Here is a 27,568-nt window from a genome sequence, read left to right on the forward strand (position 1 = left end):
CATAACAGAGGTAGGCCTTCCTTCCTTTAGTTTCCCTCCCTAGTATCCTTGGAACTGACTAAAGACAGTTTTATATATATATGCTCGAACTGTTCCTTCATTTTTTTCCCCTCCCGCACAGCTCCCATTGGTGCCCACTGCCCACTGTTGTCCCTGCCCCCATCCCTGTCTACAAGGAAGGATATCCATATCAGGACTGCCTTCTGATGCTTTCAAAGAGCAGAGCTTTGATATAACTTTTATTTTGGATTCTGCCAAAAGATCCAAGACAAGAATATGGGTATAGGGAGTTTATTTGGGAGCTGATCTCAGAAAGCATAATAAAGTAAGTGCTGAAGTATAACAGGCAAGGGAGGCAAATCACTAACAGGCCCACTGAAGGGCTGCTCTATGATGCAATGAATGTGCATGAGTATATATTACAGCTAGATACTGTGATGAGTGGGCAACAGGGGTGCACTCCCCCTGAGGGTCCTCTGGAACTGGATGAACTGTACCTCACAGTTACCCAACTGAGGGCAAGGAAGCTTTTGCATCTTCTGCGGGGAGCCATCCATGTCAACAGAAGACATTTGAGTTGGGCTGCAGGGAAATGTGGGTCATCCACAGAGCAGAGGAGCAACAGAGCCTCATTGCCCCATGACCATGCTGAAGAGCAATGACATCCTCTTTCCAGTCGCATTATCTCTTGAGTACCAAAGCAATGTAGCTTGGTCCTTGTGCCTAGAGAGCCTCCAATGAAAACAAGGCTCTCTGTCCTTAGGATGCAGAGAGGAGTCCCCAGGGCTGGACAGGACTGGCACCATGCCATTCCCCCACCACAGTTTCTTTCCAGCCCACTAATGTGAAAACCAAATAGTTTTGGCCAAAAAAAGGGGGGGGGACCTTACTGAATTATATTTCCTGTGTTTCCAGTATTGTTTGATGGATATATCTAGATGACATGCTCGCATACAAACGTAGGATAGAAATTGGACTCCAGTGCATGTGTGAATGTATGTGTGTGTATACGCCCCATGTGGAAGGCAAAATTATGTATAAGGTGAATAAAACCCTAGTCTATCTTACCATTAAAAACTGAGAAAGAACACCAAAGTGTAATCCATAACAGATGCCATTTCTCCCAAAGTTAATGCATTGTAAATGATTTCTTTCTAGGGAGAATTTTTTATGCTGAGTAAAGCTTAAAAATGAGAACCTTAGTTATTGGCTGCTGCATAATGGTTTGACTTAAGGCCCCCATTTAATTTATGATTTTCACTGAAATTTTTGAATTTCTGCTTTCTGAAGGAGGCAGCATGAATAGCTTTCTGGAATTTTTGGTATAATTTTTCTTGAACACTTATGCGTATTCTAGCTCTCAATTCAGAGTGAAGAGCAATCTCAGAATAAGAGGCCTGTTGGCCAGAAGACCACACTTGCCAGTTGCTCACCAAGCCATCCAAGAGTATCAAAGATCTGGAGTACTCAAGACTTCCTTGAAGGCAGGGGCATGTAAAATGGGAAAAGAAAGGCATAGTGCTAATGGTTAGCACGATGTCTCCTGGGACAGGAGGAATGAGGAGTTTGTAGGTCAGTGGGATTCCAGTCTGTGCATTTGGCCTCTGGGCCCTCTTTGGCATTCCTGTGGTCTCAAAGAGGGAGCACATTTCTTGTTCTCTGAGAAAATCAACCCCAAAAGGAAAAGCTGAACAAACGCCACCAAAAAAAAAAAAAAAAAAAAAAAAGAAGGAATCTGGAGCCATTCAATATTATCGGAACATCTCATTTGTCTGTCTTTCTTTTGAAAGCAATTGACCCAACAGACACTCAGAATTTCCATCTGGGGTAGAGCGTGTTGTTAAAAATGACATCTCTGTGACCCTGAATTCAGAATATGTTTCAGAGGCAAAGATGCCAAGTGATTGTCTTTCCCAGAGAGAGAAATTTGTAGCAAAAAAGTGACTGAGAGGGCTTCAAAATTAGACCAATGTGAAAGCTTGGAGGTGAATCAGGGGAGTGTAAGATTTGCCTTGGAGAATGAAAGCCATTATGCAAACCACAAATAAAATAGCTTCATTCGCTAACAGTGATAATATACTGTCAAAGTATATAGTATGGTCAGATATAAAGTCAGAGTTTATATGTCAGGTAATGGATTCAATTAAAGACTGCGAATTCTTACAATTCAAGTTAATTTTCCTGACAGCTTCACATCTTTTTGGTATATAATTATAAATTGTATTTTGGCTTTTTTTTTTTTTTAAGATTTTATTTGTTTATTTTGACAGAGGTACAGACAGCCAGCAAGAGAGGGAACACAAGCAGGGGGAGTGGGAGAGGAAGAAGCAGGCTCATAGCGGAAGAGCCTGATGGGGCTCGATCCCATAACGCCGGGATCACGCCCTGAGCTGAAGGCAGACGCCTAACCGCTGTGTCACTCAGGCGCCCCGTGTATTTTGGCTTTTATTGCTCATTCCAATTGTTTACGTGATTGTCGATCTCAAATGCTGCAGATACCTAGATGTGCCCTCTGTCGCATCTTATGTCCAACCACTCTTCCTCTGCCTTACCATCCTGCAGATGAGTTGCTTTCTATAAATTCCTTGAATAAACCATCTTTCCCATTTTTGCTCAAGGTGTTTTCTCTAACTAGAATAAACTTCCCTCTGCATCAAATAGTTTTTCATATTTTATCTCAGCTTAAGTATCACCTTCTCAGAGGCTTTTCTCATCAACCAATAGCATACCCCATCTATCTGACATTTCAGCACCCCTGTTTGTTGTACGTATCAGCATTGCACTTATATACATTACGGCATACATTTTTGTATGTACTTTTTTACTCTCAGTCTCCTCAAGTACATTGCATGCCCTTGGGGAGCAGGATCCATGCTTAACTCATTTTGCACTATAGAGTCCCACCCAGTGTCTGGTGTATGCACAACCATTTTAAAGAAATAAATCAGTGGCTAAACTCATTTAAACTGTCCTCTAACTTGTGTTCTCTGAGTCATTTCGCACGCAGTTCTGGGCTGTAGTCACGGCATCCTCAGTCCCTTATGTGTAGCTATTACTTGATGAATTAGCATTGGCACCAAACCCTGCATATATTTGTCATCATCCAGATTCTGCTAATGGAAGAAATAAGAAAACAGGTGCCAGGAAGAAACCTTGCTTTTTGAAACTTCCTGGATCATGATACTGTCAAGTTATAAGAGCACAAAGCAGACGGAAAGGTCACAAAGGAAAAATTTGGGTCTCAATGGTTGTGATCCAGAAAACTGGCTCCTTGGCTGACTTTGAAATCTAGTCATGTTGCTTCATGTCCCTGTCCATGCTTCCTATTTGTCTGTTGGAGCCTTCTCATGAGTTTTATTTTTGGCTCTCCTTCCCTGCTCATCCACAGGCTTATTGAACTTTAGACTTGTTCTTTTTTTTTTTTTTAAGACTTTATTTATTTATTTGACAGAGATAGAGACAGCCAGCGAGAGAGGGAACACAAGCAGGGGGAGTGGGAGAGGAAGAAGCAGGCTCATAGCGGAGGAGCCTGCTGTGGGGCTCGATCCCAGAATGCCAGGATCATGCCCTGAGCTGAAGGCAGACGCTTAACTGCTGTGCCACCCAGGCGCCCCTCTAGACCTGTTCTTGATCCTTAACTTTTAAAGATAAATTATTCTGGGTATTCTGACTTCAATATCTAGATCTCCTTGATGAGCATTTGTGTCTCTGTGTGTTTTTTTTAATTCTGCCTCCTTTGATTTTGTTTATGAATATTTTTTATCTTGATCCTGACACAATTTGATTAACTTTTAATTATTTATGCATCACATCGAGAATTTGTTATATACAATGTACTTTTAAGTGTTTAAAATGAGATGAAGATGAATGGAAATTCCTTCTCATTTTAAGGAGTGTGGAATATTTTGGAATCAATATTTTAGTGAAAGAAAGGTAAATATAGATAGAGTGATGGGATGAGGGATAGACAGAGAAAAATAGATAAGCCTATACAAAGATAACCCAATAAATAGATACACTGATGTATAGTATATAGGCACACAATTCAAGGTAGGAAGGTAGGAAGGAAGGAAGGAAGGAAGGAAGGAAGGAAGGAAGGAAGGAAAAGAAAGGAAAGAAAGAGAAAGGAAGGAAAGAAAAGAAGAGAGATGAAAAGAAAAGATGAAAGAAAATTTCTGATATGTGAATGTTATCAACTAAGTGTTAAAGGGCTTTATTGGGAAGAGATGGATTTCTGACTTGGAAAATCAGGGATGACCACATGGAAAAAACAGCATTTTTGTTGTTCTTTCAGGATGATTTGTTCATATATTCTATGGGGGATTAAAGCTTTCCAGTTTGAGGAGGCTGTGAATTCGGCCCTAAATGCAAAGGGTACCATATCTGAAAAGTATAAATCTCTTCTTTACACCAGCCTGTCTTGAATGAAGGGGAATAATGAGACTTTGAAGAAATCAGCAGACTGGACTGTACCTAGTAGGTAACAGGGATGAGAGGTGGAGAGGAGCACGTTGAATACTTTTAATTTAGAGTGTACCACTAAGTTGTGCTTTTGGCATAATAATCTGAAAGAGACGTGCCCAAACTGTGCTTTAAGAAAGGGCCACAATCTTGAAGAAAGAACTGGTGGGTCTCAGCAACTAGAATGGAAAAAAGACAAAGTCTTCAATTATAGGTGATTGGTATGATGATAAACTTATGGTCAGAATAGGCAAGTCAGAAAATAAGAGGGTCTGGGACGCCTGGGTGTCTCAGTCGGGTAGGCATCTGCCTTCGGCTCAGGTCATGATCCCACGGCCCTGGGATCTAGTCCCACATTGTTCTCTTTGCTCAGTAGGGAGCTTGCTTCTCCCTCTGCCTGCCACTCCCCCCGGCTTGTGCTTTCTCTCTCTCTTTCTCTGACAAACAAATAAAATCTTAAAAAAAAAAAAAGTAAAGAAAAGAAGAGGGTCTTCAGCAAAGAGGACAGCTTTTATTTTAGTCTACTGAATTTGAAGCCGGTTATCTGGCTCAGAAGTGCTATTTCATCAGCATCAGGAGAGAAGTTTACACTTGTAGGTGCAAAGATGCAAAAACATGAGGTAGAGGGGAGAATGATAGGGAACAAAGACATTTTACAGAGGACCCAGCAAAGCAAATATTAACAAAAGGAATCAACAAGAATTCTAAAAGATGTAGAAAGGCCAAGAGAGATGGGGGCCAAGATTTGATGTTTGAACTTGTTAATTCAAAGGTCACCTATGTTCTTGAGGAAGCCATTTCGGTAGAATGATGGTGGTTGAAATGACAGAATAGGGAGGTAGTTGGAAGAGAGGGGGTGATGACAATTGGAGACAGAGGCTATTGAATACTCTTGCAACACACGTAATCAGAGGTAAGAAGCAAGCAGGATGAACAAGGTTCAGTAAGGATATTAGGGGGATCTTCGTTGCCATCTTGGGCCCATGTGTACATAAAGCTAGGAAAATGATCTAGATCTCTATTCTTTAAAAGCCTCTAGTATTGTTCCAGGGACTGAATCAGTAAATAGGTGGGTTAATTGACATTCACACTGGCCCAATTCTAATTGAGTATATATGAATCTATTGATAGAATTAGGTTAAAGGGCTTTGTGATAATCTCAAGAGAGATTTCCTTCAGAGAGGTTTCTGAGCAAAGAGTCTGGTTCACATAATAACTCTGGTACTTCTTAGCACACTTCTCCCCTCCCTCCTTTTTGGAAAAGCTTGCTAGGTTTCACGTTCGTTATCTATAGAATAGAGGAAATGGCAGGGACGCCTGGGTGGCTCAGTCGTTAAGCGTCTGCCTTCGGCTCAGGGTGTGATCCCAGGGTCCGGGGATCAAGCCCCTTATTGGGCTCCCTGCTCCACTGGGCAGCCTGCTTCTTCCTCTCCCACTCCCCCTGCTTGCGTTCCCTCTCTCACTGGCTGTCTCTCTCTCTGCCAAATAAATAAATAAAATCTTTGGGGAAAAAAAAATAGGGGAAATGGTACCAACCTGTAGTATTGAAGTAAGGATTAGATGTATGCATCTTGAAAGCATTTTGTAAATGGCAGAATATTGTAACAATTACTACTAATAAAATACTGGGGAGGAAATATGACTAGACATGGAATTTTCTTTTTAGAAGTAATTTTTGAACTCCAAATATTTCCCAGTTGCATTTACTCAGTATTTATAGACCACTCAAATCCTGCTAGGTGCAGTGTAGGACACAGAGGTCAACTTAGCTTCTACCCAGTGGATTTACAATCTGCCGTGATGCTAGCCAAGTTTTGTAATTTTATGCTCAATTAACATCTGGTTAGAACTTGTTCAGTTAACAAAGTGCTTGCCTCTGAAGATAAATCATGGGACTCTTTTGCTACAGCTTGGGATCTTTCTGATTTGGGATGCTTTCTGAACATAAAGACATTCTTTTCCATCCTACTTCGAATCATCCAACTGGGTTCCTACTGTGAAGTGTCATTATGATGGCAGCTCCCACTGAGAGAAACACCAGTCCCACTAACTGAATGGGGTGATTGAAGCAAACAGTCATTTTTGATCACTGCTTTTAAAATGTGCCTTTTACAAAATCCTTGAGTCTATCTTCATGTGATTAATATTTAATGATTTTTTTAATGAAATCCACCTTTAAAGATTGTTTGCTTGCAAGTGCCCCCCCCAAAAAAAACTTAGGAAAAAAATTGCCCTCATCTAATCAGAATATGCCTTCCCACACTAGTGCACATATCATTTTAATAAAAATTAGAAAAGTAAGATAGGCAAATATTATTTGGCATTCTGTATTTCAAAAACAGTTGACTATTCTAAATACCTTTTAATTAGGTTATGATGACATCCAGGAAATCACATGTCTACTGTTTTTTAAAATAATACACAGACGGAATTGGCATAAGAACTTCCAATGCTTTGTTTCAATGACTGGACATATAGTCTTCTTGATCATGAAGAATATAGGTAGATTTGACAATCAGATGTAAAGAGCTAGGAGGATTTTTAAGGTCCAATAAATTCTTTTTGATCATAATAATGTCCAGAATTATTTTTTTCAAAACTTGGACTAAGGAAGGAAATTGGTTAATGAAATGTGAAGTATATCAGACAATGTAGGTCTGATTGGTAGTTCTGTTAACCTTGCATTCTAAAAGAGGCGATGCTGCTAATTTAAGGAGACATTCCTTTTTTGAACTATTCTTTTTTCTTTATTAGCATTGACAACATTTGTTCTTCCTGGTTCTTTTTGTTCATGGAAATATCATGGGATTCATTACTGAGGCATGTTCTGCCTTTGTATTAGCTGTTATGGCTGATCTCTTCTTTTTTGCAAGAGTTATTCGGTGTAACCTATGATGATAGTCTCTTCTTTTTTGATATTACTTTAGGGGTTACTTCCATGAAATGATCTTCTTATCATAACGGATGTTTTGTTCTTTTTGATGCCCCATAACCTTTGCATCTTTTATTTATCATGTTTTTTATTATGCCTCAAAAACTAGAAAAATGTCAAGAAATGAGCAGTTGTATCGCAGGTTTTGGATATATTCCCCCTTCCATTCCTCTTATATTGCTTTATAACTCTGGAATTTTCAATGCTAATGGATGCAGCCTTTTAAAAAGCATTAATAAAAATAATCACAAAACACCTGCACTTAGGACATCAAGCTTATGGTTTTCATATTTCCCTATTTTCTCCTTTCGGCTAAGTTGTCTCAGGTTAATCTTATAAGAGGCAAGTATTGCCAATCAAATTGTGTTATTTGCTCCCAAATATGTATATTTTTCCATGTATCTATTGCCTGTCTCCATATGGAGTGCAATAAGATGGAGTGAGAGAGGATGGTAAAAATAGGATTTGGTGTTATCATGACCAGATGGGAAGGGGCAGGGACCTGGTCTACTATGCAAGTACACTTGTCTTCACTTTGTCACTGTGTTCAGCACTTACATGTGGCAAAGCAAAGACAGGGTCATCTCAATTCACTGTTAATTAAATGTTTTGGCTGGAAACCATTTCTCCATCTGGTAGAATACACCAGCTCGAAGTCAGTGCTTCAAATTTGGCCACATAAAACAGCTGCCCACAAACATATGTAGAGGCTCACAAGCAGTCTCAAAGAATTTCAGTTTAACGCAGGAGATCTTTGGCTTTTCTGAAGCATGAAGATAACCTCAAATATGCATCTGCCCAAACTATAGCAGATGTAAAACTCAGAAGAAAAATGGAAAAATGAAAACGTATCTAGTATAGGTCATGGAATGTATTTGGCTCGAATTCAGAAATAGGCAAGTGATGTCAAGGCAGTCCATTTGGTAGCCTTGGATTATAAATACATATCTCACAAGCCAGATTTTTTTGTTTTAAGTTTGAGCTTCAAGTGCTGTAGTCAAATCCATGGGTGAAAACAGTCATTTTCAAGAGATATCACTTGGGGATGTAAAAAAAAATATATTAAAAGTTCTAGAAAGCTAGAGGATGATGCATGAATCACTAAGCACACTGATTCTCCCCAACTTCTTTTGGGTGGAGAAGTAAAGGCTCATCCATTTTAATGACTCATTAGAACACCCAAGGACTGATGAAAGACAATTACTTTGCAGCTGTTTAAAGTTTATTTGCATATGGATTGTGCTGGGTGTTTAGCCTCTGCTTCTGCCCTCACACCAAGTAATCTGGCTCAACAAGGTCACCTGACCTTCTCTTTTCCTGCCTATGTACTTAAAAACTAAAAGCTTTACTAACCGCCAACTTGGGCCTTAAGAGACCCTTAGTATTTACACACAGTCAAAGTCCTCCCCAATGGTGTTTCAGCTGGGCTTTCCTTTACCTTCCCCTGTGGAACGGACCATTTTAAACTAATCCCTGGCACTTTTAGGGTGATGCTTTATTGGGATTGTCTAGTATGCACATCTAGTTATTTCTCTTCATTTCTTTGTATTTTCTACAAATGTTTTTGAAGTCTTAGATTTCATATTCACAGTTTAAGAAATTTAAGAATCTATTTCTTGTCTAATTGCCTGCCTATGCTCATTTCAGTCTTGTTATAAAGGGTAGCGTGTGCTTACTAACAGGACAACTTTTTCCTTTGATGATAAAGTTGAACGGTGAAAGAATTATCTTCCTCTTGAAATTCCCTAGCAGCCATTACTGAAAATATGTCTGACTGGGTACATTTTCAGACATGGGGAGTCATTTTTCTGCTAAAGCCTCCACTCATGATCTCTCTTTTTCAAAAACAAGCAAAATAGTAAACCCTTGACAATATCCTTATGAAAGCCACTAAAACATAACAACAATAAATCATACTCTAATCCTGTTGAAGGAAGTTTGTGCTAAAATTACCAAGGGATGGTATGTTTTTAAGAATACACATGGTATAAAACAACCGGCTTTGGGGTGATCTGGGCTGTCAACCTGCAGTCACTTAGGCAGCCTTGGCTTTACATTTTTTTTTTTTTTAAGATTTTTATTTATTTATTTGACAGAGATAGAGACAGCCAGCGAGAGAGGCAACACAAGCAGGGGGAGTGGGAGAGGAAGAAGCAGGCCCATAGCGGAAGAGCCTGACATGGGGCTCGATCCCGCAACGCCGGGACCACGCCCTGAGCCGAAGGCAAACGCCCAACCGGTGTGCCACCCAGGCGCCCCTGGCTTTACATTTTTGACATTTAGTTATCCCCATTTGCAAAAGAGAAATCACAGTTACTACCATATAATTAGCTTTACATTATAAACATTCTTCAGAACATTGCAAAGAATTTTAGTAAAACAGAGAATACAGGCTATCTCCATAGCTTATTTAAACCTTTTCCTATAAGCTCTTACTATGTTGCAAAAAAAAAAAAAAAAAAAAAAAAACAAACCCAAAAAAACCCCCACTAGTATTGTGTAACTAAAGTTTTACCAATTACCTGGTCCTATCATTTTATTAATGAAATATTTAATTCAGAAATATTTCTCTGTCAAGGATTGATTATAGTAGTCTTAAATAGAGGTTAAGCTATTAAAGTGGTTACACTGATTCATCTACTAGCATGGTTATCAATAAAACATGTTCGCTATTAATTTTATCAGAGAATTGACAAATATGGAATTCATGTAAATCAAATATATATTCAGTAACTAATTTGCAGTTTAACTTAAATATGATTGAATAACATTGGCAGAATTAACAGGCTTGGGCAGAAATAAGTTTTTAGAGCTACCCTAAAACATAAGAATCTAATTTCTGATATGTTTCTAGTTTATTATTTAAATTGAATTTTCCACCCTTGAGCTAATTCATTTATAGCTTATTTTGGAACATTTTGCTCAGTGCAACCTTCTAAAAAGGAATGTTTACCAGGCTTTCCTTTTTTTCTTTGCCAGAGATGAATATTTAAAAAGTTAGAATATGAAATGTTATATAATTTGATGGAAACATTGAGCCAAACTAAAAAATGGAATATAACAGATATATAGATTTCTCATCTATATCGTTTTAACAAATAAACACTTTAATTGTTTTATTGTTCATTTACAGCAAAATGCAATAGATCGTTTTATCATCATTCATATTGAAGATATATCCAAATAATTCAGTTGATTATGATCAAGCCTGTTTATCTACTCTTAAATTTGAACAAATACATTTTACTCAAATTTCTTTTTTAGGACATTTTCTTCTTAACACAAATATGGTATTTTTGAAAGTTGCCAGGTGGATAGCTCTGTTGAATGAAAGCCTCTGTTTATCCACAGATGAGCTATGCTGTGTGGTGCAACACGGCATAATCACCAAATTTCTGTACTCAAGGAGGTATGTTTGCTTCTCCACACATGCAATGTTGGCAAATCCACTTATAGCCACTGGGGGTTACATAGCTGTAAAGAGAAAAGTGACTCATTACAGTATTGTACACAACAGTTGCTCTATTAGCTCCCCAGGTCAGGAGCAAAGGGCAGGACGTTGGAAACAGGAGGCCTAGGCTGGTGAGCACCTTTTAGATGACAGCTAAATTTCTCATGCCTCTGTTTGGGGCTCCTTGGAAGTTTTCATCTAGAGGTAAAATGTAAACACTGCCATAAACAATAGTTTATAGATGGTCAACCTACTGTAAGAGAGTAAAGGTTCTCCAGCAAAATTACTAAAACTTTAAAATTCATTCCCTCCTCTAACTGCAATTGCTATTTATTGTATAATGTTTGAACAACAAGAAACATCTTATTCATTGTAAAGAAAACATTCTAATTGAATTATTCAAGAGGCAAGCACTGTAATATCTGGTAGAATCAAACATCTACTAAGGATGTTGAAAGACCCTCTGAACTATAGAAATAGGTCCCCATTCCAAAATTTCAGGTTCAAATAAGTCAGCCCTCATGTATTAAGGGCCTAGTATGGACAATGCACTGTGCTTTGTAATCTCCAAGAACTCAGGGAGTAATGGATTAATTTAAGTAAACCAAATTAGATGGCAGAGCAAAATAATTCAATGAGTGGTACAATGCATCTATATATTTATCTATGGGATTATTCTGCATATGTCTATTTGTAATTGCATAGAATGGGAAATTCCCCATGGGGGATTTTGGGACAGACTGAAGTTACATTTGTGATCTGCCTTAAAAGCAGTCATTTCTTTGTGGTTAGTGAACACACGTTTTGACAGAGTCATTCTGTAGCATTCCTTAAGCTATAGGTGATTTTTGTTTCTGTGCCTGAAATGGGTCTGTACGGCAGACTGTTGCAACAGAACATTGACTGGTAAACCACCAACATGTCTGGCGCAAAGCAGTACATAAGGTTGCCTTTATCAAAACTCACTGAGTTGTGCATTGAAGATTTGCACATTGCTCTGTATATTAAATTTAACTGAAAAGATGAAAAAGAGAGATAAATATCGAACTCTAGTTAATGACATGCATGCCGAAGTAATTAGGAAGTTGTATGTCAATGACTGAAACTTACTTTGAAATGCATAAAAAAATAAGATGGATGTCTGAGGGATAGATGAATGATAAGCAAGTATACTGAAATGTTAATTGTGAAATCTAGGTGATGGGTATTCACTGTAAATTTTTTCTGCTTTTCTTTTTGTTTGATAATTTTCATAATAAAATATTGCTAAAGAGATACCTTTATAAATATTTTATATATTCTATCTCAATAGTTTGGTCTGGCTAGGGTCTAGGAAAAATATTTTTTAAAAAGACCTCCATTGAATCATATATAAAGTTAGGTTTTGGAACCATGGTCCTGAGAATACATTTCAACTTTAAAAATTTTTAATCATTTTTAATCTTAATGCCAAATTCTAATATTGCATAATATTAGTAAGTATCATTCTTGTATGTAGTATTTTCCCATAAGCCAGAATATCAATACTATGACAGAATAAACCTTCATAATTCTTTCTTCTTGTACTCAATGAAATCTATGTATGATAGTTATATCGTTATACATTAGTAAGCTTTCCTAAGTTAACTACTTTTACTACATGAAGTACTCTCTAAATATATCCCCATGAAGTTTTATAAAATATGAGAGAATAGGTATACTTTTTTCTTTTTTATCTGCATTAGAAGCTACACAAATGTTACAGAAGAGGTTATTTTGGGGGGTGCCTGGGTGGCTCAGTCAGTTAAGCATAGGACTCAATTTTGGCTCAGGTCATGATCTCGGGGACTTGAGATCCAGCCCCAGATAGGCCTCCTCGGTCAGCGGGAAATCTGCTTGAGATTCTCCTCTCCCTCTGCCCCTCCTTCAGCTCATGCTCTGTCTAAGAAAAAATAAATAAATCTGTAGGAAAAAGAAAAAGGTTATTTTAAAAGTCGATTTGCTAGGCAAAGCTTGTGTTTCCCAGCAGGCAATGTTGGTAAGACTCAATTTTTTTTTTAATTTCATAAATTCTTTTGGATCAAAATTTGGCTTCCTCTAAGTCATGACTCTCAACTGTAGGTCCAGCTTCAAATAAAAATAATCAAAAATCAATATAGTAGTATCATAAAACATTTCAGAGAAACAAAAGACAAACTTCTAATCCTAATGGCTAAACCTGGAGCACAAGGGGAACAGGGAGACCTTTGGTGAGGTGGGGATGAAGGTTGGTTGGGCTCCAGATGAGCCTTTCTTGCCTCAGTGCTAGTGGCAGCACTGCCTCGAGTGGACTCTGGGGCTCCCTCACCCCCCTAAGTGGGATGTTCTGAAGAAGGCAGGGTCACATAGGTGGAGCTGCACAACCTCTGCGGATGCTGTCCTCTAAAGAACATTCAGGAGGTGTTTAGCAATGAAACTAGGGATTTTGAAGTATATGTAAAAGTTTACTATATTGTCCAAGGGTGCAGATATTTATCATTTAAAAAAATTGTTATTATTGTAACTCAGGTGCACAGGTCATGTTACTTTTCAATTTGAACCACATCTTTTTGGTTTTTTATGAGGGCTTCATTACATAGGCATGGTAGATTAAACCACTGGCCATTGGTGATGGATTCAACCTTCATCCCTTCTCTCTCTGGAGGTCAGGGAGTGGGACCAAAAGTTCCAGCCTAATCACACTGCTGATTTTCCTGGCAATCAGCCTCCATCCTCAGGTGTGACCCACAAGTGGTCTCATTAGCAAAACAAAGGATGTTTTTGTTGCTCTCAACACTTAAGAAATGCCAAGTGTTTTAGGAGCTCTGTGCCAGAAATATGTATTTCTTACTATAAACCACAGTATCACAGTATCTTTTCAAGAAGTGCTTTAACCACACCCACATGGATCATGATGAGTTTTCTTTTAAGGCAAGGGCTATTTAATATACATTTTGGTTTCTCTATACATGGGTTTTTGTTGTTACACTTTTGTTATCAATTTATAATTTCATAGCATTATAAAAAAGAACATTGTTGGATGTTGAATATTTGGAATTTATTTTGATACCTTTTCCGAGAATTATTCTATGAGTGACTTTTGTGAATGTAACACGGATGCTAGAAAACGACATGTATTTTCTCTAAAGTGTAAAGTCATTCTCTCACTCTCTCTCTCTGGAATTGTGTATGTGGGTAAGTGTATATGAAATATTATTATAAAACTTTTCTGTTTTTTATTCTTTATAATGGTTTTGTTGTTTTTCTGCTTCAATGCACATTCTGTCAATGTCAAATTCTGTTCTTGTTTTATTTGAACTTATTATGTCTTGTTTATCTTTTTCCATCTTTCTTTGATTTAAATTTCTCTCTTGTCGACAACCTATTCCTGAATTTTGGTTTTTATCTAATGGGAAATCTTTATTTATTTGAGTTAAAATGTCATTACTTTTATATTAGAGCTTATTTCTGCTATCTTATATCATACATTCTATTTAATGTAAGTTTTTACTTCTCCTCACTTTGCCTGCACTGACTGCCCTTCCACTGATCTGACAACTATGTTCCATTTCTGTTCAACTAGTAGTTACTCCTCCCATAACAAGACTCACCTTGTTTACTTTTTCCCCTCAGTTTCTAAAAGTTCTTAGAATATATGCCTTGCTTTCAAACCGATAATACCTTGGCCTCCTTTCATTTCCCTCCAGTCTTTTCCTCTCATTGGAGTTTTAGTTTTGAATTTTCGTGGATATACTATTTTACCTTATTTTTAGTTATTGCTGATTTATGGAATCATATGTCTACTGAGGTGTTTTCTCAACCTGACTTTCTGTAAGTAATCTCCAAGATTCGTGTCAACTTTTTTGGGTGCTGTTCTTCCAAAAGTGCTTGAAAGTGGAGAACTGTTCTTCATTTCAGTTTTGGCTGATTATTCATATGTTGACGATATATACTTATTTCACTTTTTCTTTTAAATGATAGTGCAGCTAGGTATGAAATTTCAGGTAGATCAAAGTTCTTTTTTATTTATTGTCAGCAGTATGCAAAAAAGGCATTTTCTATGCCTTTTTCGTTTACTATATTCTTTTGGTCCATACAACATTTTTGCTCCCTGGATGCTTTCAGAGTTTTCAACTTGTATTTGATATTTTAAAAATTTTACTAAACTGTGTGTGTGTGTGTGTGTGTGTGTGTTTTAACCTATCCTGTTGCGTATTTTGTAAACTCTTTCAATTGGAGATCTTAAGACTTTAATTCTGAAAAATTATCTGACATCATTTTTCAATTATTTTTAGGTTTGAAAAATTATATTCCCTTCTTCTGCTCCTCTGGCAGGTTTTTAAAATAGGTATAAAGCCACGTACTTTATTCCTATCTTTCTTTTCCTCTTTCATTCATTATTTCCATCTGTGTTTGGAAGAATTTTTTGACATGATGTATCAGTCAATAGTGCATTTCCTCACTGGAAACATTTTTCTATTCAATACCTCCACAGAGTTCTTTATTTCAACAATTACACACATTTTTCACATCTGGTAGTTCTACTTGGTTCTTTTTTTTTTTCTTTTTAAATTACAATTGCTTTTTGTAGTTTTATAATTACAACTCATTTTGTTTTATATTTCCACCCTTTTTATCTCTGTAAAGGCAATTATACTTAAGTTATGTTATTATTCTGTCTGGTCCATTAATTCTGTGTTCTCTGGTATAGATTACTCAGTTCGTTGTTTCTCTTTCATAATGCTTGGGTCTCATAGATGTTTATTTTACAGATATACACAATGCATACACAGAGGCTCAAATACCCTTGGGATTTTTCATTTCATCAGTTACTTTTATTTTTATTTTCAGTCATTATCAGTTATTATCAGTTATGATTACCTTGGCTGGTGTTTACATATTTGGGGCCAGGCAAAAGCCCAGGATCCTCATATATTCTTATAGATGAGTTTAAGGAACAAATTTGAGGGTCCGTCTCGGGGAGTATAGTTTATGATGTTTGTAATCTTGGCTGCTTGCTTTACCGTGTTCATTTTACTCACCCTATGACCCACCTATATTTTCCTCCAGGAAATGGAATTTATGGAATGAAGTTTGAGAAGATAATGGGGCACTAACAGTCTGGTCATTGTTATATTTTTTTATCCCAGCTAGTCTTCAATATTCTTCTTAAGTGAATCTTGTTTTCAAATAATTCTGGTTGGCTTTGCTGTTTCTTGACATTCTATATGAACAGGTTAGGTAGTTATTATCCCAAGGTCAAATAAGGAAGAAAAAAAGACACAGCTAGAACACTTTCTCTCAGAAAGCCCCTGCCTATAGAGTCTTGATGTCTTTGTTTCTGTGTTGACAATGTCCTCCACCTGGAGACCCAACCATCTGTATCTCTGAATGATTCTACTAGACTTTGTACTGAGTTCTGATTTAAAAAACAACAACAACAACAACAACAACAACAACAACAACAAGCAAACCTTCCTTTTTGCCTTTACTCATAGCCAGAGTTGACCCCCATATTCAGAAACCATGTGTGAAATTCAGGGATTTAAAAAACTTACTTTCGCTTATCTCCCACCATTAATTTTCCTGTTTTTGTGTTTATTTATTTTTACAAATATACTGAAAGCCAACATTATGTTGAATTGGTTAAAACAAGATTTAAAAAAATAATTGGTATTCTAAGGGCCGTTCGTAATTAAATTTGGAAGTAGGAGTAATGGGAAGTCAATTGCCATCACTAGGATCAAAGAGACAAAGGAGGAAGGAAATTACTAGAACCCAGTGAAAATGGATCACCAAGGGGGAAAGTACCATCATGAGGGGGATATAGCTTTTGCCAGAATGTCTGCACTGAATTAGGGAGGGAGTGAGGAAATGATGCCCCTCTACTCTCCCCTTCCACACTCCTGTCTCCTGCCAATTCCAACTCTTGGCTTAACCCAAATAGAAACCAAAATGGAAAAGGAGTCTGGAGAAATAGTCCACAGAGGCAAAGTTTTAGAGGTTGGGACAGGTCAGAGAAAGTTGAAATATAGATGTGGGAAGTGGGTAAATTTAGTATTACCAACATTCCAGCCTCTCTGCACTTATGTTCCACCACCGTTACTTTGCACCTTTCAAAATAAACTGCTGCATTGGAGAATTCTGGTGACTTTGTCACAGATGCTCTTCCCCCTCCTTGTCTCCTTGGAAAACGTCTTTTTGTTCTATAACACTTCCCTCTATCAGCAGCACCTCCATGAAAACCTCCCTTATCCCATTCCTGAGGTCATTGATCTCACATATTTACTACTTACTTTCATTACAACAATTTTCATCTTTTTCCTTAAATAATTATTGACTTTTTATTCTTCCTTTCATCTCCTCCAGAACATCCTTTGTCATCCTTATGTCCCCAGGGGCCTCACATTATTACTGGCAGATGATGAGTGCCCAGAAAAGTTTTGATAAATGAATAAAAGAGAAAACGAGTGGGTTTGAGAGAGTATCAGCTCCACAAGAAAACGAAGGGGTGGGTAAGTGAATACAAGCACAGAGGAAATTGAAAAATAAGTAATAGTATATAATTGAGGACAACTTAGAAAGCTTAAAGTCAACAACGAAACCCAGAATTGGGCTAAAACTTAAGTGAAAACAGAATTCCACAAAACAAAACAAAAAAATAAACACGAAAAATCCAAAACATACATTTAAAAAAATATGCTATCCAAATAAAATAAAGTTCACAAGCATTCTCTGTAATTGGCACAAAAAAAATTTAATTAAAGATGGCTTTTCTTAAGGTGCTGAGAAAAGGATTTTAAAGTCAATTCATTTGGTTCTTTGGTTTCAGCACATTTTTTTCATTATATTTTTTAAATTGAGGGTAGAGTGAGGTTGGCACCATTTCAAAAATTTGTACCCATATTTTGTCTTAGCAGCCAAACAAAGTTTACATTTAAACTTGGTATTTGTCTATAGTTAATAGGAAGGAAAGAACATATGCTGTTGTTTAAGGGCTCTAGTGAATAATTTTCCCTTATTTCTAAAAATATAACTGATATTTAAAGACTGACCCACTCATCTAAAGTTTAGATAGCTCAAGGCAGATTTTAGAAGTATTTCTTCACACTCAAGATTATTAAATATGAAAGAACATATGTCCATTGAAAATTCATAGTACTCATTTTACTAAAATTCATTTCATATAGTCCAGCCAAGATAGTACAACACTTGGCTAATTTGATAGTAGTTCATTTAAATAGCTACTGGTTTCTACATAGGAAAGAGAAAGAGGGAAGGAGAGAGAGAACAAAGAAAGAAAAATTAAAGAAAGAATGAGTATTAATAGGTTTTATTATTATTATCCATGTATGGTAAGGCCAACAAGTAAGACTGCTGCCATTGAAAAGCAAGTTTGTTACTCCCAGGAGGAGGAGGCACGCCACACCACTGGAGAGCCACACAGGGAAGCACTGGGTAGGTCAGGAGGCAGAGCCAGGTGGCAGGGTAAACAGATTTAGGATTGACTAGTCTGAATAATTTTAGTGTCCATTTCTGGGGCATAAAGACTGTTCAGAGTTGTCTGGGATGATAAGGGAAAGTGGATAGTAGACCTGCAAATATAGATAGCCTGATAAAAGACTCTGTTGGGGGTACAGGCACTGGATTGGCTAGTTTGCATTTGAAAGGCATGCTCTGGATGGGTTGTTTACTGTCTCTAGGAATTGCTTAACCCTGGGATCAGCTGACTCCCTCCAGGGTCCTCAAGGCCCCAGACCAAACCATCAGAATACGGAAAATAAGACATGGTTATATAAGAAGGAAGGAAGCAAGTAAGGAAAGAGTTTTTGTTTCATAATTCAATCAGTGCATAGAATATGAGAAACAATAAATTGATATCTCCAATAGTTGGAGAAAGGATTTCTGTCATTCCTTTTCGTTTTGTTCCTATAAATAGAAGTGGTGTATGGTATTAAGAGCTCTGACTGTGGATTCAGAAGGAACTGGGTGAAAATTCTGGCATTTAACACTAGCATTGTGATCTTTCTGTGAGCTTTATATTCCTATAATGTAAAGCTAAAAGTACCTTCTTTAAAGGGTTGTAAGATGTGAAGGTAATAATGTGTACACAGTGTATTAAATAAATGCTAACTGCTTTTCTTTAATTACTATTGCCTAAACACTCACTGTTAATGCCCACCAGATACATTTGATGAAATCATGTGTTAGCTTCTCAAGTGATGCTACATTATTACAAATCAAAGAAAAAGGGTAGTATATGTCTTATATTGCATCTAAAAATGTTTTAATATGTCTTACATATAAAGGGAGGGAGGGAGGAAAGCAGGAAGGAGGGAAAGAAGGTAGGAAGGAAAGAAGGAAGGAAGGAAGGAAGGAAGGAAGGAAGGAAGGAAGGAAGGAAGGAATTTTATGAATGAATAAATGAAGAGCAAATGAGTAAAAGTTTATTTTAGAATTCTGAGTAATGACTAACAAAAATGTATACTTTTTTGTCCATAAACACCTAATAAAGTTGTTGCCAAATAAAAATAATAGTAAATAACTTAGTATAGAATGTTTTGGCAGAGAAAACCTCAAATACCATTATATTTGTAATTCAAAGTACAAGATTCTCTGAGCCATGAATTAATAGAAATTGATTTGCAAACTTCAATTAATGACCTTGGTTATTTGTCAATAAGAAGAGAGGGAGAGGTTATGTGAGTGCAAGTAAATTAACCTTTCATTCCATACTCTACTGACTTCTTCCACACTGACAAGTAATCAAGATTGTTTGACAGAAACAGCAAGTTGTTTAGCTTCTCAGCTCTCCTGCCACTAAAATATGATGTCAGATAATTTGTTCCTGTTTAGTTCTAGCTTGATTACTTCTGGTTCCTTGAGATTTGAACTGATGAAGTTTTACTTTAGTTACATGGCAGTGTTAATAAATGCTGTCATGTTTATTAATGAGATGCCAAAATTGTATTGTTATATTTAGAGGACAGAGTCAAGTTCATGTAACTTAAAGTAGTTGAATGTGATAAAAGGTTAATTAGACTTCATGACCTGTTTAGAATATGTCTTAGGTCTCTGTATCAAGATAACTTTCAATGCAAAATACCAAAACCCAGAATTAATTTAAAAGATAACTATATAATAGCCTATCATTTAAATAGTAAGTAATCCTAATAGCTCCTGAAGAAATTTTCTGGATTTAAAAATAAAAATTAAAAAACAAAACAAAAAACAAAAGCAAAGGAAAAGATCTACCAAGGTCACCCATGGTGATATTTCCCTTGATCCATTTGTGAACTTATTAAACAAATATTTTACACACACTATATTCCCAAGATTTCAAATTGTTTCTATAGAAGGAAGAATCCTTAGTGAGAACTTACTACAAATTACTCAGGATGCATAACATGGGATTTTAAAATGCATTAGAATCAGTGAATAGCAGAATATGTGCTGCAGAAAATTTCTCATTCATCATTACTCATTTTTGGCTAGAGATAAAAAGCTTATTATCCCAGAAACAAGGCAGAACAACATCCAATGACTAATGACAGTTTTCATAGGTAAAAATAAACTGCCAGAACTGAAGCTTCAGCCGTATTGAAATATGTATAAATTATAAAATATACTTTATATTTTATATATAAAATAAAATTTTTTTTCATCAAATGAAAGACATCACTGGGATCATTAAGAATTTTTTTTTTCATTTTTCAGGCAAACAAAATGCAAGATAAATCCATACCTAGACATATCTGGGTGGAGTTTTTCAAACTTCTATGACAAAAATATTCAATGGGCTTCTAGTTTTTAAAAAGTATTAAATTAATTTTGAAAAATCAGATTTGGAAACCAAATGAAGTCAGAATATTCAAGATAGAAAGGTATGCATAGGTTATAGCAATAATTAATATCCCAAAACTTCTTACCTTTATGGGATTTAGAAAAATTAAAAAGGGGTACAACATTTTTATTGAATAGAAGACACTGTGGGCTTCCTAATGTTACCATTCTGACTTGATAGTCATATTTAGAAGAATAACCACCTACTTAAAAATAATGGCAGACACGTGAAAACTTCTATGAATAAGAGATTTCTTTCTCATGTAATTGAGCACTGTCCTTTTACTGAAATCTCCACAATAATAGTATAGATTGTTGTGTATCATGTGACTTTCTCCTTGAGTGAGATTCAGTAGTTTGGTCTTTTAAAAAATTTGTTCATTTCATTTAGGTTGTTGAATTTATGGCCCTAGATTGCTGATAGTATTTCTTTGTCCTTTAAGTATCTCTAGGGTCTATAGTGATGTCTCTTCATTTATTCCTGATATTTGTAATTTGTATTTTCTCTCTCCTTTTTTCTTGGGCAGTCTAGTGAGAAATGTATCAACTTTATTGAACTTTTCAAAGCACCCAACCTTTTGTTTGATGGCTTCTCTTTTTTCTGTTCTCAATTTCATTGATTTCTACTCTTATTTTTATTATCTTTCCTTCTCTTTGCTTTTGGTAATTTGTCCTTCTATATTTAGTTTTGTTTTTTTTTTCCCAAGGAGGAAGCTTACTTAGATCATTCCTTTGAGATATTTTCTCTTTTTTACTTTAAGTTTTAAATGCTATAAACTTCCCTCTAAGAACCGCTTTAGCTATATATATCATCAAACATTTTTAAAGATTTTTTTATTTGAGAGAGAGAGAGTGGAGGGGAGGGGTAGAGGAAGAGAGTCTCCAACAGACTCCACACTGAGTGCAGAGCCCTAAGTGGGGCTTGATCTCACAACCCTGAGATCATGACCTGAGCCAAAACCAAGAGTCAGATACTTAACCTACTGCACCACCCTGGCACTGCTATATCATCAAATTTTTGATGTTGTCTTTTCATTTTCATTCAATTAAAAATATTTTCTAACTTCCCTTGTGACTTTTGAAACATTGATTATTGAGAAATATGGTGTTTATTTTTTAAGTATTTAGAGATTTTCTAGATATCTTTCTGTAATTTATTTCTAGTTTAATTCCATGATAGCCACCACACAGAGGCAAGAGAGACTCCTTCCCAATTCGCAGGCTGGATGTTGAGGCTGATGATGCCACACACAGCAAAAGAATTTGGAAGAAAATTTATTACTCACAAAAGGAATTCATGGAAGTGTTGTCAGGTGCGATCTACTTCATAATGGCAAGAGCATAAGAGGATTTGTGGAATGATGGCTTGGTTTTGGCTCTAGCTAAGAGGTGGTTCTGGGGTGAGGGTTTCTTCCTGTCCCAGGCTTGTGTGCTTTGAACTTTCTATGGGTACCAAGAGGACTAATGGGCTGCTGCTTCTTCTTCTTTTTTTTTTTTTTCCGGTATTATCTTCCCCATATATGGGGCAAAGGGGGAAGGGAAGGTATATGGCTTGATAGCTGTCAGTGGTCAAAGGTCAAAAATTTAGTCAGTAGTCAGACCTCTTATTACAATTCACCCCAATGTTTGATTGATGATGGAAATGTGCCATGTCTTATTCGATTGAATTTGAATTTGTTTAGGCATAATTTTAGAATCCATATGCTGATGTGGCAAACTACAATGACAGTGAGGAGACCTTGGATAGACATGTGTATCCAAATGTTTTAGGCAGTTGTTGAGAGCCAGAAAAAAGTGTTGGCAGGTGTCCGGAGTATTTACTCACAAAAGTGAGTGGTATGATTAACAAACTTACCTTGTCGTTTTATTTTTTGGGTTATTTGATCATTTTTTCCCGTATTGCCTATCCACATGTAGCCAGAGGTACCTTTAAGGAAGCAGGCTGGCCAGTAGATAGGCTCAGGCTAGGCAATTAGCAGCAACCGAGGTCACCAGGAAGCTTTGTCCCTCACTGAAGGCATCCAAAGGATTGGCAGTTCATTGCATGTTTTTAGAGGGGATTTTGGATATTTCCTGGTTAGTATTAATGATATGTATTTTCTGACTGGAATATGGGTACCTAGGGCAGTGTCAATGACCCACAAGACTGTAAGTAGGGCAAGCGTAATATTCAGGATTATCGTTGTTTCATATTTACTAAGGTTGAAAAAAAACCCAAACAAACAGGGAGAGCCCAAAAGCTAAATTGGTTAATATATCAGTTCCTCTATATCCTAATTGGTTTTCTGTGTATTTGCTGATTACTGAGGATGTTGAAGTCTTCGACAATAATTGTGGCTTTTTCTCCTCCTTTTTTCCAGTTTTAGAAATTTTTGCTCTATGTATTTTAAAGTTCTGATGTTAGATGTATACATTTTTAAAATGGTTACACCTTTTTGGCAAGTTGAACCTTTTATCATTATGTAATATTATTCTTTATTCATAGTAATATTTCTTGTTCTTAAATCTACTTTGATATTATGTTGGGGTGTGTGTGCATGTGTGTGGGTGTGTGTTGATAATTATTTGCTTGGTGTTCCGAGGTCTGGAAACAGGTTAGTTTCTTGATTATTTTGGAAAATTCTCAACTGTCATCTCTTCAAATAATTTTGTCTACCCTATTCTATCTCTTCTTTTGCAATTCTATTAACAAGTGTGTTAGAACATTGTATATTGTCCCACAGTACTTACTTATTGTGCTCTGTTTTTTTTTCCTTTTTAAAAAAATTTCTATTGACATATTTTCAAATTCATTATTTCCTTGGCTTCATGAAACCTACTAATGAGTCTACTGATGGCATTTCATCTTTGTTACTATGAGTTCCATCTCAGTTAATTTAATTCCATTGTATCTTATATTTTTTAGATCTTTTAACATATTAATCATAGATATTTTAAATTCCTTGTCCAGCAGTTCAAATATTGGGATCATATCTGAGTCTGGTTGTGTGTATTGCTTTATCTCTTGACATTGTATGTAGGTGTATGTGTGTGTGTGTTTTCCCTTGATTCTTTGTATGTCTTCTAATATTTGGTAGAAAGCTGAACATTTGTTTTAAGATAATAGAAACTGAGATAATTAGTTTTTATGGCTAGAAAAGGGCATATCTTTTAATTTTTAATTTATTTTTTATTTTTTTTCAGGGCTTTATTGTAAACAGTGAGTTAATCTAGTTAAGATTTGAGTTAGTTTTGGGTTTGCTGTAGTTATCCTGGTGCACCCCAGTTTTCACATTCCTCTAGTGTAAACTTGCATGTAAATGTAGGTTGGTTGGCCAGAGGTTTTGTTTTGTTTTCAGTGTTTCCTCCCTTGACTTTAGGTATTCCCTCTGTACCTGTCCCTCAGAGAAGACCTGTCTCCTTGCTCTTGATACTTTTCCAATAGTAGCTTACATGGTGTGCATGTACCACAGCCAAACAAGTGTTTACTTCCCATCTTCTCCTGAACACTTCCCTCTTTCCTTGGGTTTCAAGTCAATTGTTTGCTTACAACCCAGCTTTCTCGTGGTTTTGGTAGGAGTTTCAATTTTTCAGATTATTAAACTTTTTATTGTAAGAGTAGGAATATTTCTCTTTCAGCATTTTAAGAGAGAGTCAGAAATCACACATATTTTTGAAAATTGCATATATTTCCTAAGTCTCTGATAAAAAACTTACCATATTTTTTGAGATACAATCCAAATAGTATTAAACCTCCTAAATAATATGTCCTGAGTCTAGAATTTATATCATGACTCTGGGTTCCACTTAACTCCATAATAAGTTCTTTTTAAGAAGTTTTTTATCTGAGTATAGTTGGCATTCAATGTTACATTAGTTTCAGCTGTACAACATAGGAGCTCAGCAAGTTTATACCTTATGCTATGCTCACCACAAGTGTAGCTACCATCTGTTACCACACAATGCTATGACCATATCATTGACTACATCCTTATGCTAACGCCTTCTTAGTTACTCCGTAGCTGGAAGCTTTATCTCCCACTCCCCTTCACCCATTTTGCTTATTCAACTCCACCCCTCTGGCAACCTTAAGTTTATTCTCTATGTTTTTAAGTCTGATTCAGCTTTTTGTTTATTTACTCATTTGGTTTTTTTTAGAGTCCATATATAAATGATATCATATGGCATTTATCTTTTTCAGTCTAAGGAAGATGTGGTGTACACACACACACACACACACACTGGAATACCACACAGCCATAAAAAGGATGAAATTGTGCCATTTGCAACATCATGGATGGACCTAGAGAGTATTATGCTGAGAAGAACATTTTTTAATGATTCTTTTTTCTGAATTTATTTGTTACCACACTGGAAGAAGACAGTGACTGTCCTGCCAGAATTCTGTTCTAGTCTTGTCTTTTTTTCTTTTCTTTTCTTTTCTTTTTTCTTTTCTTTTCTTTTCTTTTTTTCCTTTTCTTTTCTTTTCTTTTCTTTTCTTTTCTTTTCTTTTCTTTTGTTTTGAGAGAGAGTGTGTGTGCAAACCAGGGGGTGGGGGAGGGAGAGGGAGAGAGAATCTCAAGCAGGCTCCACACTTAGCACAGAGCCAGACATGGGGCTTGATCTCATGACCCTGAGATCATGACCTGAANTCTTTTCTTTTCTTTCTTTTCTTTTCTTTTCTTTCTGTTCTTTTCTTTTTGAGAGAGAGTGTGTGTGCAAACCAGGGGGTGGGGGAGGGAGAGGGAGAGAGAATCTCAAGCAGGCTCCACACTTAGCACAGAGCCAGACATGGGGCTTGATCNGTCTTTTTTTCTTTTCTTTTCTTTTCTTTTTTCTTTTCTTTTCTTTTCTTTTTTTCCTTTTCTTTTCTTTTCTTTTCTTTTCTTTTCTTTTCTTTTCTTTTCTTTTCTTTTCTTTCTTTTTGAGAGAGAGTGTGTGTGCAAACCAGGGGGAGGGGGAGGGAGAGGGAGAGAGAATCTCAAGCAGGCTCCACACTTAGCACAGAGCCAGACATGGGGCTTGATCTCATGACCCTGAGATCATGACCTGAATCAAAATCAAGAGTAGAATGCTTAATTGACCCACCCGGTGCCCCCAGAATTTTATTTTTATTTAACAGATAATGAGACTATACTCTGTGAGTAGCTCTGTGAAAGTTGGCCGTTATTTTCTAAACATAATAGAGACTTAAACTATAAATGTATTTTTTTTCCTATCTTCATAGATAAAATGAGTACTGAATAAGTGGTTTAACAAAGCTCATCTAAATACTTGGTAAGATGGACTTCAGTGAGAAAGCTTATATTTTTCAGGTTACATGTGGGGATTTCCTCTGCCAACAGCAACTTTGAAACCCAGAACCATGTCTTTCTGTATCAACTCCTTCAACCTCAAACACACATGACACACAGTGGTGGGACCCTGAGCCCAGGCACATGCTAGACAAAATCATTGCTCTAGTCTAAGTTAGGACTGGCACTTGACCCTGCTGAACCAATCGTTCATTATCTCAGTCCCTGAGATTTGGACTCGGATTGCTGGAATTCACCTCAGTTGACATGTGGCTCTGCATCTTGGAGCATTATGTCTCTTAGAAGAAATAGGTAGGATGGTTTTTTAATAGACAGTATTGTTTTTCTTAAGTTCATTTAAAAGGAAATTTTCTGATGCTTTTAGAAACCAGAAAGGGTGTTTTACTAATGTGTTAATGTTCTTTGTCATAGCAGTCTAGGATTATAAATCAATGCTGCAACAGTAAACTATGAGACAATGTGTATGAAAAGAAGAAAATAGATTTTAACTGATGAAATCCTAAGAGGTTATTAAAAATAAGAGAGAAAGAGAGGTAGAAAGGAGGAAAATCCTTTAAAAGAAAATGTAATAGATAATACAGAGAGCTGTTATTGTCCCACTTCTATTTGTCTAGCCATCCTAAACCTCTTGATGGGCACATCTACTCTTAAAGCTCTCTGGGAAAACACTGAGATTATTTAAGTCTCTTCTTACTCCATTCACCTCTTCACATTTTAGAGGCTGTAACAATTGGCTATGATTGAAATCTTTCCAGGCTACAGGAACAATAACCAAATACAATGACAATGTACATAATGGGCATAAAAGAAACATCATTGTCAAGTTTTCATGTGATTTGAATTGAGATGTTAATTCTAATCATCTGCTTTTATAAAGGTTTGTTTGGATCTTTTTTTTGTCTGTTTTTTCTTCCCCCAGTGAATGTTGTTTTCTTTTCATTACTGTGCATGTTTTATGAGTTGTGATTTATTTGTGTGTGTTGGATTTGATTTATTTCTGTGGTACTCTACAGTTTTTTAAAATCTGATTAAAAAATGAGGTTTGGGATATAAAATCTGTGCTCTGTGTTGTCAGTTCCCCCACCAGTCTTTGATGACCTTGACCAAATGGAGGTCTAATGGTATTCACTTATGTTCTGCTATCACATGTAATTTGGTACCACTCTGTTTTATTCTAGAGGCAGAACAATTCTCAGTCTTTATTGTCTACCTCATATTTTGCAGTTTCTACTCCTCAGCATCAACATTCTACTAAGATGACTGGTTTGAGGCAATGAAAGGACAAAAATACTGCAGCTTTCTGAAATTATTTATGTACAGGTAAGATAAAGAGATAAAAGACAAAATGGCAGCCAAGGCACATTATTTGTTTTTAATGATCCACTGTTATTTTTCTGTATCTTTAACCCATGTAGTTATCCTTCTAGCCAGAAGTAAAGGAGTCACTCACAAGGAAAGTGGGAAGTGAAATATGCAGCATCAAGTCCTCTTGATAAATCCATCAAAGATTAGGAGAGGGCAATTTCAAGAAAATTTGCATGTGAGCAGAAACAGTTCCATTAGAGAGACAGTCATATGTGCGTTTGTGTG

General features: G+C 36.4%; 1 long non-coding RNA gene across 1 annotated transcript in view; it reads left to right on the plus strand.

Annotated features, from left to right (window-relative positions):
* The window catches only part of LOC117796966, a 102,258-nt gene extending 74,960 nt beyond the window's left edge, over nt 1-27,298 (plus strand). The window contains exon 4 of the long non-coding RNA XR_004621765.1: nt 27,203-27,298. This is a non-coding gene — a long non-coding RNA (uncharacterized LOC117796966). The remainder of the gene's footprint in view (nt 1-27,202) is intronic.
* The last annotated feature ends 270 nt before the right edge of the window (nt 27,299-27,568 follow it).

Source organism: Ailuropoda melanoleuca, chromosome 17 (assembly GCF_002007445.2).
Source record: "Ailuropoda melanoleuca isolate Jingjing chromosome 17, ASM200744v2, whole genome shotgun sequence".
Lineage (NCBI taxonomy): Eukaryota > Metazoa > Chordata > Mammalia > Carnivora > Ursidae > Ailuropoda > Ailuropoda melanoleuca.